Here is a 21214-nt window from a genome sequence, read left to right on the forward strand (position 1 = left end):
TAGAAGCAGAGATGAAAACAGTTTAGGTTGAATGTGAGACTGTGGTGTAACATACTAAACTGGAACCTTATCAAGCATTTAGCACTCATGACTATCCTTCAGAATGGTGTGGAGGGTAGGATCAATGAGGAATTTGCAGGTAGATAAGAGTAGCCACTAGAACTCTACCGAAGGTAAATAAAATTTTCTCCTGATGGATAATTCTACCTAGATATACCCTCATCTTTCCAGTAGATACATCAGTACTCCCTCACAGGTAGCGGGGGCCTGAAGGAGTGACCAGATCAGAAAACACTGCAGCATGGAATGAACGAAATGGCCATCCTTTCTTACTCCCAATCCATTCAATAATGCTTTGCAAATGTGTGAAGAGAAGCCCTTGTCTCTGAGTAACAAATCCCTGCTAATGGAAATGCCCTAAGCAAAGCAAAGGTCAATTATTTCGCTCTGGTGGAATAAGGAAAAATTCCGTCAGGTGGTTCTTTTTGGCAAGGAAAAAACATATTTCAATGCAGCAAATGATCCATCTTGGGGGCCTCCTTTTCTGTACCACCCTGAGATTCTAATGCTCACATATCCAATAAAGAGCTGGTCATCAACCTGAACTTTTTTGTCTAATCAATATCCCCTTTCAGGATCTAGCCAATTTAACATCACTGCATTGAAGGGATGGAGGGAACACATGGGAAGTATTATGGGCTCCCCCATATGGATTGGAATAACTACCTTAGAAAGAAAAGACACTTTAGTTCTCAGAACCAGCTTATCGCAGTAAAAACAAGTAAAAGGAAGATGAACACACAGTGCTTGCAGCTCAGTGATGCATCATTGAGGTGATGACCACCAATATCACAGTTCTGAGTGTCTAGAAGGTGTGAACGAGTTCAAATGGGGCACCCATCAGGAATGTCAGAACCAGATTAAGGTCCCATTGGACATAACAAAAGGAAGAGAGGAAACATGTATGTTAGTCCCGTCAACAACTTCAACACAGTAAGGGACCTGAATAGAGAAGGTTGACCACACCATGGTACTTAAACGAAGACCAATAAGGATGCAACATAACCTTTAACTGTGCCCACCACACAACCTTGCTGGGTCAATGAAAGAAAAAAAACATCGAACAAGAGAAAGGTGTACTTTCAAATAATTTGCACTCTCAAAGCAACAAGATGCTTCTACCATCCTGCATAAACATACTCTATAAAGCGGCGACAAACAGACAGCATAACATCAACCACCTCTGGCAGCAAATGAAACGGGTTCATATGACCCACGTTCAATCTCCAGGTATGAAGGCTGAAGTCCTAGAGGCTGGGGTTGCATAACCTGCCCCTGCAACATGGAGAGAAGATACTCTCTGAGAGGAACATAGGGAGAGTCTCAGTAGGTCTCCATAGCACATCCTCCTTGTTCAGTCCAGAGCTACCAAAGTAATTTGGCCTGGGTCTAGTGCAGCTTCTTCAACATACGAGGAACCAAGGGAAATGCATAGTGAAGAAGAAAATCCCATGTCAACTGAAATGCATCCCCAAAGTCTTCTATCAGCAGAAAACTGAGGTCACAAAAGTGTAGACAGTTTGCATTTTCCTGAGGCGAAAATGTCCACCTGAGGAGTGCCGCTCAAGGCAAATATGTCTGGATGGAAACACCACTTGTGGACAGCAAGGTAACGCCAACTCAGGCTGCCGGCTCTCATATTCAGGTAGTTTGCCAAATGGTTAGCGATGAGCCAGATTTCATGTACTTGAACCTAGAGCTAGAGAATTAAAGCTTCCCAGCGAATGTAGCTCCACACCTCTCTGCCTATTCACATATTATGTTGTGGTTGTATTGTCTACCATGATCAGGATAAGTCAGCTGCAAATGGAAGGCATGGAGGTCCTCAAGGCCAGTTTAATTACCCCAGTTTGAGCAGATTACTATACATTTTCTGCTCGGCCGGAGACCACAGGCCTCTGATCTCCAACTCCTCCCAGTGTACACCCCTCTCTAAGGTGGAGGCATCCATCACTAGTGTGGCCACTGCTGGTGGACGGCAAAAGGACTTCACCTGTCTTAGGCTATCCTCCAGTGACCACCAGAAAAGGTCCAATGCACTTTCTGGAAAACTTCTTATGGTGTCTGACATGTCACCACTGTTTTAAAACCACCTCAGATGGAGGCACCACTGGCGAGTCCTCCTGTGCTAGGGTGCTTGTTTGACCAGTAGGATTGAGGAAGCTAGCATTCCTAGGTGGCAGAGAACCAATGAGGACTTTAAAGCGGGCTCCCTCTGAATACATCAGTATCATAGCACAAAGTTCTGGCTGCTCTGATGAGGAGGGAAGGCTTGAAGAGATTTTGTGTCCACTACTGCCTCTATGAACAGGAGGCACTGATAGGGCTCTATCTACAACTTGGGCCAGTTAATGGAAAAACCGAAGTCGAATAGCCGAACAGCTGTGGTATCCAGCTGCGGTGAGCGCGCTTTAAGCAACCAGTCACTAAAGAATGAGAAAACGGAGATCCCTGACCTGTGCAGATCTGCCACTGCCATCACCTTCGAAAAGACCCTAGGTGCCGATGTTAGTGGGATGACAGTGAGCTGGTAGTGGGTGGAGTTTACCCCGAACCGTAGACAACTACACGATTAGTATGCAGAAAGACAAATCCTTCAAGTGGAGGGCAGCATCAAAAACTTTCCCTTGTCATGTAAAAGTTCAAAGACCCTGAAATTCAGGATCGGGCGCAGACTCACATACTTCCCGAGAACTAAGTATAGAACCCTTTCCCTATATTTTACTCTGGGACTAAGTACTCTGCTGCTTTTTGCTAAAGAGCCATCAACATCTGTTGAAGAATCTGAGTGACGTACTGTATATGGACGGACTGAGATGAGGAAAACTGGGGAAGTATCACTTGGAAGGAAAGGGCATATCCCCTTTCTATAATCACTAATACGGTCTGGTATGTTTTAATGGCATTCTAGACATGCAGAAAGGATGATACCATCCCTCCATCTAACACAGTGTGCTCCTATGAGGTGGAACTAGAGTTGCAAGAAAGGAAAGGCGAAGGGTTGCTAGGCCTGCATGGTTATGGGTTTGCCTTGGCCTCTGTACTGCCTAAGAAAATGTTTTTTAGTTTGATGAGCTAAGACAGCTTGTGTTGGATTAAAGGAAATCTTTTGGATTTCCCTCAAAACTACCTATATATATTTTTTAATGTTATCTTTCCATTTATTACAACATATCAACCATTGCATTTGTCAGTTACAAGTGCTCCATGACAAATTAGACTTTCCTGATATTAAGGGACAATACAAGGTAGACAGTGTAGCGTAGACCAAGTCTGCAAAAAAATACAGGCAATCTGTGAAATTCACAGGCTTGGGACAACAGGCCTGAAGATTGCTCAATCAGTCTGAAACAGCTCAAGATCTGACTCTGCTTTGTAGCAGAATATGCATAAACAATCAAATTTCCTAACCATGAGGATGTCTGAAAATGTGCCTGAGAATGCCCTGTAAAACAAACATGCATTACTTCTTAGAGTAAGGGTAACCCTTGACCACCGAATTGAGTCTCAAATTATTTAATGGGTCCCACAGGCGCACAACAGAGAACTACAGCATTCCTAAACAACGCCAACATGACAAGCAGGGATTGTACTTAAATGGCGCCAGGTGCTGGAAATTCTGGGTAAGTGGTAAGGGCACAGCCATCAGTGCCAGCATTGGCGCTGGGGTTGGTGCTGGGCCTGGGCTCTTTCAGTGGAGTTTTAGACATCAGATGCAGCTCAGAGGACAACTCCATTGAAAGTCAAGAACTCCCTGAGGACCTACCCTCCTACCTTGAACGGGAGTAGCAGCTGGGAGGGAAGTCGCCAGACCACTTCTGTTTCTTGTCTTACCTTCTCTTCTGGTGTGGAAATTGTTTGTCAAGGGTTAACAGCCCTAAAGACAGTGTTGTAGCTTTACTATCCTTAAAGCATTCTAAAGCTGAGTTCACATTCTCTAGGAAGAGGCAAGACCCATCAAAAGGCATGCCCATCCATAAAGCCTGTACATCACAGGAGAACACGATGGATCTCATCAAGGAAGGACAACACTGGTAACAGTCACCCTGTCAATGCACTCTGCGGTATCTAGACAGATGCAGATAACATACTTCCAACACCCTGCCCATCATGTATCGTCTTTGAGAGGCACAGGGTTAGAATCAGGGTACTTGATAATAAGTTGTGCTTTTGTAATCTCACATCACAACATTGGTCAAGCTCGAGCTGACACTGATTTGGGTTCGGACATGGGCGTCAGCACCACAATATTTACAGGCACTGGTGTGGATCTCGGGCCTAGGCTAAAAGTCTGCACTGTGCCAGTAACAAGTCCAAAGTGGGTAGACACCACAGGAAAGTGATCTGCCGGTGGAAACCCGACTGGAGGCCCCTGCGGTTCTGTGGAGCCTGAAGTTGCATTAGAGGAGGACTGAAGTGCACTGTAAATTCCCAGCATGGCATGTCTGAAGCACTTGATCTGCTGCAGGGATGACAGTGGACCGGAAAAGTCAGGGCACGTCTGGATGAACTGAGGGATCTAGCCGGTAGTCTCAATGGAATAAGACTGTTATCCTGAAGCTCTTCTGTCTTCTCTTTGGAGTCACAGTTATGGGAAGGGTCACATCCTGCTTTGCTTTATTTATGCCTGTGTTTAGACTTGGACTTACCAGAAGCCTTTGAGTGGGAAGTGAAACAGTTGCAGGAACAGCTGTGTGACCGAGACCAGGTTTGCAACTTGGAGCAGGATCTACACAACAACATGCAACTTCGTCTTCCAACTCAAATTGCCTTTGGTTACTCGAGGGTGCACTTATCACACAACTTCAAGTTGTGTCTTGAGTGCAGGCACCAAAGGCACACCTCGGGTGGGTCAGTGACCGACATGCCTTCTGCTGTCGTGGCACAGACCTAATTTACGTAAAAAGTAAAAGATAGAAAGGAGGTAACCATGAGGGGATTAGGATCTCTAAACCAAAGAAAATGAAGACCAAAGAAAGTACATTGTTGCGTACTAGCTGATTCTTCCTTTTCCAAGGCTGTGCTGGCCCCCAACCTTATGTATATGACTGAGCTTGAGACATGTCAGTCTTATTAAGCTTTCTCCACTAAGTCTTGTTTTTTTTTTTAAATAATTTTTTTATTGCCATTTCAACGTTGACTGCCATCATTCTACATGAATGAAAGTGGCAAAAAACATCGGGAATAATGTAACATAATGTGGTCCCCTTCCACATCCCCACTACAGGCATAATTTCCTCCATTATGCGTAAGTCAGCAAGCATTTGCCATAAATAATAATAGCTGCACCAAAATACTCTAAACGATCTAAATCAAAACATGCTAACCACCCGGTACAATTCCCCCCACACTTTTCCTCCACCTCTCCCCCCCAGCTTCCTTAAATAATTGAATTAATAGGTTAAGAAAAGGAGTTGTGACACGATTTCACGCTTTATTATAGCACATGGCTTTTGTTGTGATGGTTATAAGGTGTTCGTTGACTGTAGTTCCTATTAACTTAGGAAACTTCATTAGTTGTGGCATTGTACCCTGTAGGTACCAGATTTACAGTTAAAGCTGCATGGAATCATCCAACAGAGTCACTAACATCTGCATCATTAACCCCCATGCAAGCAAGTCATCAGCCAACCTGTCACCCTGCCTAGTTTGTCTCATGTGTGCTCCTTGGCCCCAGTCCATTCTATAAAGTCATCCCTCCAAACATACATCGCCAGGGGTCTAATGCTCGGCCACTGAACCGCAATGCATCACTTGGCGACTATCATTACCAACATTGTGAACTTCCTGCTCAACATTTTTTTTGGGGGGGGGGGGGGTTCTGGAAGTAAGCCTAGCAGGCCTTGCTTGATTTGTCTGGGGGCGATCCAGCATGTCACAGCTGTAATATGAGCTAAAACCTCCATCCAAAAGACAGTTATAACTGGGCACCACCATACTATGTGCAAGAAATCGGTTTCCTCTGCACCACGGCGTGCGCACAGAGAAGTCCTGTGAGGGTAAGGGGCATGTAGCTTCTTTCGCAGAAGGTATACCATGTGTACATAATTGTATCAGTTTAAAACGTGTGCTAACAGAAACTTCCTTCACTCCAAATGCAGTCTCCCCCCACTCGTTAAGTGCAATCTGCTCCTCACTAGCGTGCTGCCATTTTTCCTCTACACAAAGCGACGCATCAGCTGATGGAAGCAGCGAATCCGAACATAGTGACTAATGTTTGTGTGAGTGTTGGGGCCTCGAGGAATGACACCCATAGCTGCCTGGCAGTGGCAGCTATTTTTGCAAATTGCAAACATTTCCCCCGTCCTAGTCTAAACATGTCAAAAGTGTCAGGTATAGTAATAAAACAGTCCCCTGGGTACAGATCGGAGAACATAATGCAGCAACCCTACAGCTACTTGTCAATTGAAATTGTCTGGGCTATTTGGGCAAAGGGGTGTGCTATCCATAAGTCCAAGTCTGGAGCATATGGAGCCCGCTATATGACTCGTCATAGTGTTTGATCCCACAGGCAACAGGTCAGCTGAATCACATGAGGTAGTGAATCTGGGACATGCCATCCTCCCATTAGAAGCTAACCGATGTCCGTCATGGGAGTGACCTCTCCCAATTTTCCTCTTCATTGAGTCAATGACCTGCATGCTGGAGATGAGCAGCCAGGTAGTAACGTTCTAAATCCGGGACCTCTAATCTCCCCGATACCACTCCCTCTTAAGGGTAGCAAGCCCGACTCAACAGCGTTTTTCACCTCACAATTTTAGCAAGAGTTTATCTAATTCATTAAAAACTAGGTGAGGAATTTCATGCATGGCCCCCTGCAGGAGGTAAAGACATTTTGGTATTGCAACCATTTTTATAAGGGCTATTTTACCAATTAACGGATTGACGTAAGGCACCAATCATCCGTCCTAAATTGAGCTCATATGTTGCCTGCTCTCCACATGTGACATGGACACCTAAATATCGAACTTTGTGTTTTCCACAGGATATCTGCCCCAGGGAGCCGACCAAACAGGACCTCCCCCAGTGATCCTATTGGGAACAGTGCTGATTTGTTAGTACTGACCCGGAAGCGAGAAAATTCTACAAACTCCTGCGTAAAATTTAAAGAATTGAAGCAGACAGGTCAGGTTGGTGGAGGTATACCATCGTATCATCCACATACAGCGAGTCCACATGCTCTGTGTGTCTCACTCTTATGCCCCACGCCAGCAGACCCTGTCGAAGACGGCAGGCAAGGGGCACCATTGCAAGGGCAAACAACAGGGCTGACAATGGAGACCCCTGCAATGTGCCCCCGCTGAAGTAAGATCTTGGCAGAAACATAGCGGCAAGTATGAACCCACGCTATTGATATAACAGTTTCACCGATCTTATGTAGTTGTGGCCCAGTCCCAGTGCCTCCAGTACTTGCCATATGTATTCCCAGCACACAATCAAATGCCTGCTCTAGACCTAGAAAGGCTAATGCATACAGGTTATCAGTGAGTCCTGGTGAATGCAGTATAAGCGTCAGCCATCTGATGTTTTGTAACATGTTCCTACGGGGGATAAAGCCTGATTGATCCACGTGTACTAGGCGTGGGAGACGCGTCAACAGTCTCGCCACCGACACATGACTATATTCTGATCTACATTTAGCATTGATAGCGGGTGATAGGATCCCGCTACCACTGGGGCCTTGCCAGGTCTTAGAATCAGGACTATCAGGACATCTCTCATAGTATTAAGGAGTACTCCGTTTTTAAAGGCCTCTTTGTACACTATTTAAAGTCTAATAAAACTCCCAGGAAAGCCTTATAAAACTCTACCGGAAACCCATCTCCTCCATGGGATTTAGCAGTTTTCATAGTCGATTGCTCCCTTAATTTCTTGTTTAGTCAATGGAGCGACCTGCGGCTCTCTATCTCCATCAGTCAGTGTCAGGAGTGATAGAATTGCCAAGTAATTGCAGAGCTTGTCCATATTCAGGTCAAGTGGTGCAGTGTATACCCCTTTGCAGATTGTCCACAAATACCTGATTTATCGCCTTCTGTGATGTGGCGATACACCCTTCACAAGTTTTCATAGCAGGACCGGCTGCACCAAGGTTTCAGACTTGATCAGGCACGCCAATAACTAACCCGCCTTGTCCTCCTCTATGTACAACCTACATCGACTCACAGTTCGCGCGTTTCTCCAATTGGTCCTACAATGTGCAAACTTGGTGTCTCTATCTAACCCAGTCAATCTTGTTTCCCTGTGCATCAGCCAGTGCCTGCTCCAGCCTAGTCAGCTCCTCATGCCCCTGCATCAACTCCCTCTCCATTGTCTGTCTAATGCTCACTGATTTAGACATGCAAACATCTCTGAGAACCACCTTCAGCACCTCCCACTCAATTGCCCTGCTGCTTGCACTGTCTCAGTTAGTGTCAGCATATTGATTCAGGGTCTCACTCAGGGTATTAAGAAATACCAGATCTGTCGGCGCCTTCACCCAGAGCAGACATAGTGGTATTCTAGGCAGAGTGCAGGTAAGCAAGTTTGTCAACAACAGTGGGGAGTGGTCAGATATATAGTGTCCCAGATGCATTCATGCCTACAATTTGGAAGATGAAAGTGAGAAGTTTTAAGAACATAATCAGGTTAATATATTTCTCCCACTGACCTGAATTGGGTATATTGTCATGCATGGGACTTGCAAGTGTACTGCTGTAGGATCAGATACCAGAAATGCAAATATAATTTGTTTTCCCCTTACCTGTCAGGAACACTAAGAAAGTGCTATGGCAGTCAGGGAGAGCATTGCATATATGTGCACTGGCTTGCAGGAGCAAGTTACTGGCAGTGTATACTCTGGGTCACAGAATACCAGTCCCTGTCAGCAGCCCGAGGAATCTGTTTTTTGCGTGTAGGAATCGGGAGGTGAGAGACTAGCCTGGAAATCAGTAGTCTCCCACCTGAATCAGGAGGGTTGGCATGTATGCTGATATGATGTGTCACATAATCGCTGTGTAGTTGTGGACTGACTTGGAAAGTAATCAATTCTACTGTATGTATCTGACGCAGGTGTATTACAGGCATATTCTCAGGTGATCGGGTGTTGTACGTGCAAAAGGTCGACCAGCCCCAACCTCCTCCTCAGCTGGCCCAGTGCTGCCATGTGGGGTTTAACAGTGGGTCGTGGGGAGATCTATCTAGTTCACCATCTGGGTCACAATTGAAGTCTCCTCCCAATAAGTACATCAAGCTCATTGGATACTCCTGCGGCCGCCAATATCTTACCATAGAATGTCTCATCATCCACATTAGGTGCATATGCATTGACAAGGCAAAAGTCGTGTCCATCTAAGGCCCGCTCTAGTATGACATATCATCCCTCCATACCCACCTTCACCCTGGTTTTCTTAATTGTGATCCCAGTGCCATCCTTATAAGTGTCTTGCGTGCGTAACCAGAATAGAATGTGGTGTAAATCTGTCCTCACCACCTTTTTTAATAGGAATGGGATACAGCCCCCCCCCCCCCCCCCAACGTGTTTCCTGAAGAAATACCACATTTACCCAATATCTCCTGAGGTAAGCATAGAACCTATTTCCAAGTCTGGCTTCTTAACGAGCTTGTCAATGAGGATACTTCAAACAGGTTGATAAAAATGGGGTCTCTAGTTGGCAGTCGGTTTGCACCCTGTCCAAGTAGGGACCCTCACTCTAGTCAGGATAAGGGAGATACCCGCTCAGATAACCCCTGCTCACTCCCTTGGTAGCTTGGCACGAGCAGTCAGGCTTATCTCAGAAGCAATGTGTAAAGCATTTGCCCATAACACACAGTAATAAGTGAAAACACTACAAAAGGACACCACACTAGTTTTAGAAAAATAGCCAATATTTATTTATATAAAACAAGACCAAATACGATAAAAATCCAACATACAGTAGGAAAAATATGAATTCTGCAAGATTTACTCAAAACTACAGTTCCTTGAAGTCGAGAGCCCCATGTGGGGCTATCACGGCGTCGTGATCAACAAAACAAACAGTTCAGGCCGGCTTCGGTGTTGCGGGCCAGCTAGAGTGTCGGGAAGACCCGCAAACAGTACCTTGGATTTGCAGGGCATAGTGATCCTCGCGGTGAGCTCCGGAGAGCGGCGTCAGTGACATTGCGGTGTCAGTTCCGGAGTCGGTGCAGGAGTCGTCGGGCCCTTGAGGTCACACGAGTTGCAGATCGAACTCCAGGCTGATGAAGTCAGGTGCGCCGGCGTGGATGGCGTCGAGGCTGCGGTGCGAAGCGGGACGATGCAACGTGCGGTGTCCACAGGTCACAGTGCAGGCAGCAGCTCGGCGTCAGTGGGACCAGGGCTGCGGTGTGAAGCGGGGTGGTGAGTCATGCGGTGACCACAGGTCACGGTGCAGGCAGCGTCGTCGTCGTTGCTGAAGCGCTGTCGTCAGTAGGCCTAAGCCAGCAGTGCGGGACGGGACGGGACGGTGCTTCCTGACCCTCACGAGCAGTGCCCACAGGCCATGGTGCAGGCAGGATGCCTGGTGACGACACAGGAGTCGATGGTGCTGGCGTTGGTGGACCGGGGCTGCGGTGCGGGATGGGACGGTGCTTTGTGCAGGCAGCGGCACCGGTGTCAGCAGGAGCATCGTCGTCAGGGATGCCCAGGCTGCGGAGTGAGCAGGCAGTGCCAGAGTGCGGGGCCCACAGGTCGCGGTTCGAGCAGCGGCTCGTGAAGTCGTCCGATGACGGCGTCAGGGAGACCAGGGTTGCAGAGCGAAGTGGGGCAATGCGACTCCGTGTGGCGTCAGCAGGTCACGGTGCAGGCCAGTGGCGTCGTTGGTGGCGGCGCAGTGGTTTATCCTCTTGAACAGCACAAAACACACAGTTCCCAGTGCTGCAGGTCGAGGAAACTGAAGTCTTTGGTGTCCCTGAGACTTCCAACAGGAGGCAAGCTCTACTCCAAGCCCTTGGAGAATTTTCTCAAGCAGGACACACAGCAAAGTTCACCCTCTGCACTCTTTTCAGGCAGAAGAAGCAACTGCAGGCCAGTCCAGTAAAGCAACACAGCAAAGGGACAGTACTCCTCCTTCAGCTCTTCTCCTAGGCAAAGGCTCCTCTTGATTCCAGAAAGATTCTAAAGGTCTGTGGTTTTGGGTCTTCTTCTTATACCCAGTTCTGCCTTTGAAGTTGGCAAACTTCAAAGAAAAGTCTCAAGTGTTTGCAAGATACTTCTTTGTCCAGGCCAGGCCCCAGACACTCACCACAGGGCCGGAGACGGCATTGTGTGAGGGCAGGCACAGTCCTTTCAGGTGTGAATGACCACTACTCCCCACCCCTCCAGCACAGATGGCTAATCAAGATATGCAGGCTACACCCCAGCCCACTTTGTCACTGTCTAGAGGAGAGGTGTGACCAGCCCAACTATCAAACTGGCCAAGATGGGGAATCCACAAACAGGCAGAGTCAGAGAATGGATTAAGCAAGAAAATGCCTACTTTCTAAAAGTGGCATTTTCGAACTAACAATCTAAAAACCAACTTCACTAAAAGATGTATTTTTAAATTGTGAGCTCAGAGACCCTAAACTCCACATTTCTATCTGCTCTCAAAGAGAATCTGCGCTTTAAGGATATTTAAAGGCAGCCCCCATGTTAACCTATGAGAGAGATATGCCTTGCACAGTGAAAACCGAATTTGGCAGTATTTCACTGTTAGGACATATAAAACACACTAGTATATGTCCTACCTTAAACATACACTGCACCCTGCCCATAGGGCTACCTAGGGCCTAACTTAGGGGTGCCTTACATGTAGTAAAAGGGAAGGTTGAGGCCTGGCAAGTGGGTACACTTTCCAAGTCGAATTGGCAGTTTAAAACTGCAGACACAGACACTGCAATGGCAGGTCTGAGTCATGTTTACAGGGCTACTAATGTGGGTGGCACAACCAGTGCTGAAGACCCACTAGTAGCATTTGATTTACAGGACCTGGGAACCTCTAGTGCACTTTACTAGTGAATCAAATATGCCAATCATGGATAAACCAATCAACAGTACAATTTCTATAGGGAGCACTTGCCCTTTAGCACTGAGTAGCAGTGGTAAAGTGCGCAGAGACAATAGAGCAGCAAAAACAGACCTAAAAAAATAGGAGGAAGAAGGCAAAAAGTTTGGGGATAACCCTGCAAAAAGGGCCATTTCCAACACAGGTTATACAAATAACAATCACCAATGATGAACTCGAAAATAACAAGAGAAATAGACACAGAGTAAAATTTGTATATAGTATAATATACAATGCATTCGCAGAACAGCAGACATGGGAAAGGCAGTGAATGAACATGAATAGCTAAAGTTATGGAAGGGAGGTTAGATGAGTTAGTCTAACGAATGGGACACTCCACTACATGACCTAGACCACAACTCTCACTGGAACCTGTGGCAGTTGCATGATTATATTAAAAGTTGAGGCTTCTTGTTTAGTTGAGTCTTAATCACCAATGTTCGTAAGAACCCACAGTCAAGCTCCCAGGGATGCAATCCTTTGTTGGTGTCTTCCCCCAATTCCTCTTAATCGACACAGTGGGCCTGAACTAGTTGCTCAAGCAGGACAGAAGCTGGTTTTACAGAGGTTTACTCACTGGATTCCCCAAGTCACACCTGTCCATATTTGTGACAATGAAGCTGCTTTTATCCTGAAGTTCCACGACATTTTCAGCATTTACAGAGTGTGGAAGAATAAATGTTTAATGAAGCCTCAATGGTTTAGAGCTTATGTTCTCATAACTTAATTTCAAATTCACTTCCTGATTTACTTTTTCTTGATGGCATTTCCATCCTAGCCAAATAGTTAGTTGCTTCCTGCTGCAAGGTGGGTATGACTTAACAACTTAAGCTATTTTTTCCTTTCTTTTGGGTTGCTTTTCAGCTGGTCAGCCTTTTACAATGCATGGTGTTGCCCATGTTTTCATGCATTCCAACCATTTTGAAATGTCACCATCATAGCCATTGTTCAGTAATTAATCTTGGACTCTCTCTTGCTTTGTTGCCTATGACAGTGGAGCTTTGAGATGAACCTGCTGAGGTATTTATATACTGCCCCTATCCCATTGGATCTTTGAAAATTCGGATCCGTGAAGTGTTCCTTTGATGGCAGAGAGCAAGGTAAAGTAACTGGAATCAGGATTATACTTTAAATCCAGCTGTGTGAATTCTCTTCCTCTCTGTCACAGGATTTTTCTTGTAGGCTTTGAGTATACCTGAGCCACTGACGCCATTCACTGTTACTACTGGACAGTGCAAATGTTTTATTCACTTGCTAACCTAACCGAAATTAGTTTTTGGTAAATAGAGGTGAATATGTTAAGGGAGATGACATTGGATTAACTGTTCTCTTATTGGGTTTGTGAGGCTATCTCCTCTCTCTTTATTGAGTGCCTTTGAGCTTTTTTTATGTTTCAAAGAAGGACAGAAACCCACAAGATCCTGGAATTAGGGCAGCTGAACAAGAGAACATGTTGACAAATGAGGAAGATGTACTAGTAGCTGAATATGTGCTTGACAGCTCATCCCGCATTCCTCTTTGCTCGTGTCTGCTGATGCTGTTTTCCCACCTTTGCTGCTTCCACCCAGCCCCTCCCACCTCTCAGGACATTTAATGGAGGTCGCTGGCTGGCCAAAGGTGCACCAAAGACAAGTCCGTTGTTGCCCGTCTGCACCTGGACCGTGCACAGCACCAGGACCCCTGGTCCTCCCACCTTCTACCGCTATATCACAAAAAAACTCCAGGCGCTGAATATCAGACTCCGCAACAGCTGCTTCACATCCTCCCCACGATCAACCAAAGGACCATTCAGCTGCTAACACTGCTGCTTCTCCCACAACTCGGGCCCACCTGCCCATATTGACATCCGCACCATACCTGCGCAGAGGGCTACTCACAACCCAGAACCTCTCCAGTGCACCCTACTCAACGACGCTCCTTATTCAAATACACTACAGAAATCTGGGACACCATCCCCACCTACGACCCGGACGTCGCCTTCATCACCGAAACATGGCTAAACCACTCCTCAAATCCAGACATCGCCACGGACACCCCTGATGGCTTCAAAATGATACACCAAGACCGCATCAACAAACACAGCGGAGGCATCCCCATCACATTCAAGGAAACCATCCAATGCACCATCACCGATTACCCAACGCTCCTCATGGAACAAGACCTTAACTTTCAACTCCAGACCAATTCCAACACCACAATGCAAGACTCCCTTCACTGCGTCCTACTCTGTGACCATCATTTCCAACTTGATGACACCAACAACACCAACTCCACCTCTCTTCTGGAGAACATTAGCAACATAGGCCTCACCCAACTGGTCTCTTAACCACACACAAGGCCGGTCACACACTTGACGCCATCTTTACTTTCAGCGAAAGGAATAAAATTGAACCACGTCACTGAACTCACCTGGACCAAGACCACGACATTGTCTACTTCAACATCGCTGACACCCAGCACACTATCTCCGAGCACCACAGGACCCCTATCCGTAGCTGTGGCAAGGCTACCGAGACACTATGGACACAGTCCCGGGGCACCTTGCAACCCAAGCCCACGGCAGACCTCAACCAAGCGGTCCAGAACTTCACTACCTAGATTAGCAGATACACCGACAGTCGCCCCGCTGAAACCAGCAAAAAATAACAACACCTACAAGCAAGCAAGTTGGTACACTCTGGAGCTCAGAAACTCTAACCGCAACTACCACTGACTCGGGAAACAATGACGCATGACCAAGGACCCCCTTAACAGAGCAGCTCGTAAGACAGTCCTTAACAACTACCACCGCCACATCAAGTCTGCCAAGAGAGCAGCAATCACTGCTCACAATGACACCGCAGCCAACCACACAAAAGAACTCTTCAAAATCATCAAGGAATTCTCTAACCTGACAGCCACAGAGAACACCACTCACCCATCCCAGGAGCTCTATGGCACCCTCTCAGACTACTTCCACAGCACGATCACCACCATCTACAACAACTTTGACCCCCAGCCCACCACTTACAGCTAAGACAACCTCCCTTAAACAGCAAGGAACCACACGATAACCACCTCTTCCCGAATAGTCACACAGACCAGCACACCCATCATGTCGTCCATCCACTCAGGGGCACCCACTGTCCCATGCCCCAATGGTCTCTTTAACCTTGGAACCAACACTATCAGCATGGGATCAATCAACATCCTCAACACCTCCATCTCCATTGCAACCTTCCTGGAAAGATGGAAGCATGCAGAGGTCAGACCTCTTCTTAAGAAACCCTTTGCTGACCCAAACAACCTTAAAAATTACAGACTGATCTCCCTGCACCCCTGCCAAAGAACTCAAGAAAGCCTTCAACCAACAGCTCACTGAACACCATGAACGAAACCACCTTCTCAACACCTCTCAATCAGGATTCCAGGCCAACCACAGTACGAAGACAGCACTGATCGCTGCCACGGACAACATCAGTACCCTCCTCGACCAAGGAGAAACAGCTGCTCTAATTCTCCTGGACCTCTCCGCGGCCTTCTACACAGTCTCCCACCTCAACAGACTCCATCACAAAGGCATTCAACAAAACACCCTCAAGGGGATTGCCTCCTTCCTCTGAGGCCGCACTAAGAGCATTCGCCTTTCTCATTTCACCTCCGCACCCAAGACCATCACCTGCGGGAACCCCAGGAATCTTCTCTCAGCCCCACTCTTTTCAGCATCTACATGACCCCCCCTTGCAGTCATTGTCAGATCCCACGGACTCAATAGTCTTCTACACCGACGACACCCAACTGATCCTCTCGCTCACTGAGGACCCCCAAAACACCAAAAGGAACTTCTGCAATGCCATGACCACCATACCAATATGAATAAAAGGCAGCTGCCTCAAACTAAACACCGACAAAACAGAAGTCTTGATCTTCTGGAGTAACACCTCCATATGGGACCATAGCTGGTGGCCGGCAGAACACCCACTCCATCAGACCATGCACAAAACCTCGGCATCATCCTCAACAGTCGATGAATCGACAAGTAAACTAGGTCGCCTCCTCCTGCTTCCACATCTTCCATCTAATTTTCAAATGGATCCCTACTGACACCATAAAAATCATCAAGCACGCACTGGTCACAAGCCACCTCGACTATGGCAATGCTCTCTACACCAGAATTTCCACCCAGTTACACAAAAGAAACCAGACTTTACAGACCACAGCAGCCAGACTCATCCTAAACCTCCCCAAATGCTCCAGCATCACTGTAAGGAAATGCCTCCTTGGCATGGTTACCCCCTGACTTTTTGCCTTTGCTGATGATAAGTTTTGATTTGAAAGTGTGCTGAGGCCTGCTAACCAGGCCCCAGCACCAGTGTTCTTTCCCTAACCTGTACTTTTGTTTACACAATTGGCACACCCTGGCATCCAGATAAGTCCCTTGTAACTGGTACCCCTGGTACCAAGGGCCCTGATGCCAGGGAAGGTCTTTAAGGGCTGCAGCATGTCTTATGCCACCCTGGGGACCCCTCACTCAGCACAGACACACTGCTTGCCAGCTTGTGTGTGCTGGTGAGGACAAAACGAGTAAGTCGACATGGCACTCCCCTCAGGGTGCCATGCCAACCTCACACTGCCTATGCACTATAGATAAGTCACCCCTCTAGCAGGCCTTACAGCCCTAAGGCAGGGTGCACTATACCATAGGTGAGGGCACCAGTGCAAGAGTACTGTGCCCCTACAGTGTCTAAGCCAAACCTTAGACATTGTAAGTGCAGGGTAGCCATAAGAGTATATGGTCTGGGAATCTGTCAAACACGAACTCCACAGCACCATAATGGCTACACTGAAAACTGGGAAGTTTGGTATCAAACTTCTCAGCACAATAAATGCACACTGATGCCAGTGTACATTTTATTGTAACATACACCCCAGAGGGCACCTTAGAGGTGCCCCCTGAAACCTTAACCAACTACCTGTGTAGGCTGACTGGTTTTAGCAGCCTGCCACACTCGAGACATGTTGCTGGCCACATGGGGAGAGTGCCTTTGTCACTCTGTGGCTAGTAACAAAGCCTGCACTGGGTGGAGATGCTTATCACCTCCCCCTTGCAGGAGCTGTAACACCTGGTGGTGAGCCTCAAAGGCTCACCCCCTTTGTTAGAGCACCACAGGGCATTCCAGCTAGTGGAGTTGCCCGCCCCCTTCGGCCACGGCCCCACTTTTGGCGGCAAGGCCAGAGGAGATAATGAGAAAAACAAGGAGGAATCACTGACCAGTCAGGACAGCCCCTAAGGCAACCTGAGCTGAAGTGTCTCTGACTTTTAGGAATCCTCCATCTTGCAGATGGAGGATCCCCCCAATAGGGATAGGAATGTGACCCCCTCCCCTTGGGAGGAGGCACAAAGAGGGTGTAGCCACCCTCAGGGCTAGTAGCCATTGGCTACTGCCCTCCCTGACCTAAACACACCCCTAAATTCTGTATTTAGGGGCTCCCCTGAACCTAGGAACTCAGATTCCTGCAACCTAAGAAGCAGAGGACTGCTAAGCTGAAAAACCCTGCAGAGAAGACGGAGACACCAACTGCTTTGGCCCCAACTCTACCGGCCTGTCTCCCCACTTCTAAAGACACTGCTCCAGCGACGCTTTCCCCAGGGACCAGCGACCTCTGAATCCTCAGAGGACTGCCCTGCTCTAAAAGGACCAAGAAACTCCAGAGGACAGCGGCCCTGTTCACCCAAGACTGCAACTTTGTTTCAAAGGAGCAACTTTAAAACAACTGCGTTTCCCGCCAGAAGCGTGAAACTTGCTACTCTGCACCCGACGCCCCCGGCTCGACTTGTGGAGAAACAACACTTCAGGGAGGACTCCCCGGCGACTACGAGACCGTGAGTAGCCAGAGTTGCCCCCCTGAGCCCCCACAGCGACGCCTGCAGAGGGAATCCCGAGGCTTCCCCTGACCGCGACTGCCTGACTCCCAGATCCCGACGCCTGGTAAAGACTCTGCACCCACAGCCCCCAGGACCTGAAAGATCGGAACTCCAGGTGGTGGCTACCCCGAGGAGCCCCCCCCCTTGCCTGCATCGCTGAAGAGACCCCTTGGTCTCCCATTGATTTACATTGGAAACCCGACGCATGTTTGCACACTGCACCCGGCCGCCCCTGTGCTGCTGAGGGTGTACTTTCTGTGCTAACTTGTGTCCCCCCCGGTGCCCTACAAAACCCCCCTGGTCTGCCCTCCAAAGACGCGGGTACTTACCTGCTGGCAGACTGGAACCGGGGCACCCCCTTCTCCATTGAAGCCTATGCGTTTTGGGCACCACTTTGACCCCTGCACCTGACCGGCCCTGAGCTGCTGGTGTGGTAACTTTGGGGTTGCTCTGAACCCCCAACGGTGGGCTACCTTGGAACCAAACTTGAACCCCGTAGGTGGTTTACTTACCTGCAAAAACTAACAAATACTTACTTCCCCCAGGAACTGTTGAAAATTGCACTGTCTAGTTTTAAAATAGCTATATGTGATTTATTTGAAAAGTATATATGCTATTGTGATTATTCAAAGTTCCTAAAGTACTTACCTGCAATACCTTTCATTTAAAGTATTACATGTAAAATTTCAATCTGTGGTTCTTAAAATAAACTAAGAAAATATATTTTTCTATACAAAAACCTATTGGCCTGGAATTGTCTCTGAGTGTGTGTTCCTCATTTATTGCTTGTGTGTGTACAACAAATGCTTAACACTACTCCTTTGATAAGCCTACTGCTCGACCACACTACCACAAAATAGAGCATTAGTATTCTCTTTTTGCCACTATCTTACCTCTAAGGGGAACCCTTGGACTCTGTGCATACTATTCCTTACTTTGAAATAGTGCATACAGAGCCAACTTCCTACAATCACCCATCACCTCAGAGACCGCCACTGGCTCCAGATCCAAAGGAGATGCCAATTCAAGATCCTCACACTCACGTACAAGGTTCTACACAACCAAGAGCATTCCTACATTAACCACTGACTAAGCTTTCACATCCCAGTAAGACAACTGTGCCCCTCCACGCTCAACATTGCACACGTCCATCGCACCTGCATCAAGGGACGCTCCTTCTCTGACATTGCAGGCAAGTCCTGGAACAACCTGCCCCTCCACCTCCGGACAGCTCCCTCCTTGGTGGATTTCTGAAGGAGACTCGAGACATGGCTCTTCAACGGAGACACTGCACCCTCAACGCCCAGATTCCCTTAGGGGTGATAGTGCTACGCAATAAAAATGCGATGATTGATACGATTTTTGTTTCTAGGTCCACTGAGATACTCACTTTGTCCCTTGGATGGTGCAGTAGCTGTGATGCCATCTGCGATCCCACAATTCTTCTTTCATGCAAAAGCCTGATTAAAGACTCTGTCTTCCTCTGAGTTTAGAATGACTCTTCTCTCCTAATAAGATCCCTCAGGGCTATTGTGAAATATGGGCGTAGATATAATGCTAGGATTTTTTGTGCTTTGATTGCCTGCATTCTTTCTTCACCATGCCAGGAACAATGTTTTACCTTCTAGTTTCTAACCAGTGATACTCAAAGTACAGCTTAGGGGGTTGCCTGCCGCCCTCCCGACCTTTACATGTGGTCCCCTGGAAATAACAGCACTGGGCTGCTGTTTACTCAACTCAGTACTAACTTTAAAAGGATGTTAAATAAATGGAAAAACATTTATTTAAATGCTAAAGGCAGTTAAAGAAAGGAAGCAACTAGGGTGTCCTGCACCGCTTAACTTTAGGAATGTATTCATTTGTAAAAGACATCCTGCACCAAACATGTAAAAACATGATAAATTCTCAAAATTCAAAAAGTGTATTTCTTTTAAATGCAGAACTGTTTCACCTTAGTAAATTGTATTTATATAGCGCTTACTCCCCCTGATGAGGTGTCAAAGCGCTTTTCATCGAGTAGCGCACTACTCTGCAACCCAAAAGGATTTGCGGTGGATTATTATAGGGAAATATGAACACAGTATTAGTACTAGTAGGAGTTAATTTTAGTGGAGGATATGTGAATTTGTTAGTACAGTATTAGTATGAGTTAAATTGAGCAGAGGATATGTGAGCTTGTTAGTTGGATTGAATAGAGTAATGGAGGGATCGAGGAGGGAGGAATCCAGAAGTTTTAATTGGGAGTTTATAGTAACAGGATGAGGTTTGGGTTGCAAAAGGCTTGAATTATTTTTTGTTAAAAGCACTTGCTAAATCCAATAGGTCTTTGAATGTGGATTATCATCACTCTGTGTTACAGAGTGTAGACAGGTTTTCAGTTACGTAAAACTTCACAGATTACCATAGAAGGCAAGGGTTTTGGTGATCATCATCTCATGTGACAAATACTTTTCATTAAGCTAATCTTTGTTAGATCCTTTTGAAAGGGGCTGCATTGTATTTTGCCAACTATAATTGTGTGCATATTTGAAATTTTATAACTGTAAGCATGATGGTTACTAGCTTATTGGTTTAGGTGTCACGCTGGTTGTAAAGGCTATACTCTTATAGGTTCACTGGGAAAAACTAGGTCGGATTTCAAAGGTTTGGTATGTTTATTTTAAAAACTATGATAAAGACAGCAGGCCTGACTTATTTATTGTGACAAGAATGTGCTAACGGAAATAGGCAGGTGATAGAAGATTGCAATGTGCTAGTCCTTAGTAGGATTCTAAATGGTTTGGACAAGTGCACTTTTCTATATATTTGTGATTTTATTACAGTGTGCTGGATGGTTGTCTTATGGGAAAGCCTATGCTCAATACAGTAGGACTGAGGTAATGAAAGACTGTAAGCTTGATTGGTTCAGTGAGAAAGGTTTTGACAGATTACATAGTTCTGATCTGTTTTTTTTTTTTTTTATAAAAGTCAGAATAAAAGCAACATGTCTGATTTATTATGAAGCACATTTGTTAAAGCCAATAAGTCTGTAAGGTAAGAGTGTTATTATACTTTATTAAGCCTGCAGATATGTATTTTGTTATATGAAACCTCACAGATCACCTTTGTAGGCAACTATTTTGGTGTTGATTACCCTCTTTGACAAACTCTAAGGGATTGAAGATTTGCATTGTAACAATTCTTACTAGAATATATTCAGAAGGTGTTA

The 21214-nt window shown here is 46.6% G+C and overlaps 1 protein-coding gene across 3 annotated transcripts in view; it reads right to left on the reverse strand.

Moving 5' to 3' along the window:
- PHTF2 (putative homeodomain transcription factor 2) overlaps window positions 1-21214 on the reverse strand; it is a 489158-nt gene that overhangs the window by 68415 nt on the left and 399529 nt on the right. The gene's annotated exons all lie outside the window — the stretch shown is intronic.

This window comes from Pleurodeles waltl, chromosome 4_1 (assembly GCF_031143425.1).
Source record: "Pleurodeles waltl isolate 20211129_DDA chromosome 4_1, aPleWal1.hap1.20221129, whole genome shotgun sequence".
NCBI classification, from domain to species: Eukaryota; Metazoa; Chordata; class Amphibia; order Caudata; family Salamandridae; genus Pleurodeles; species Pleurodeles waltl.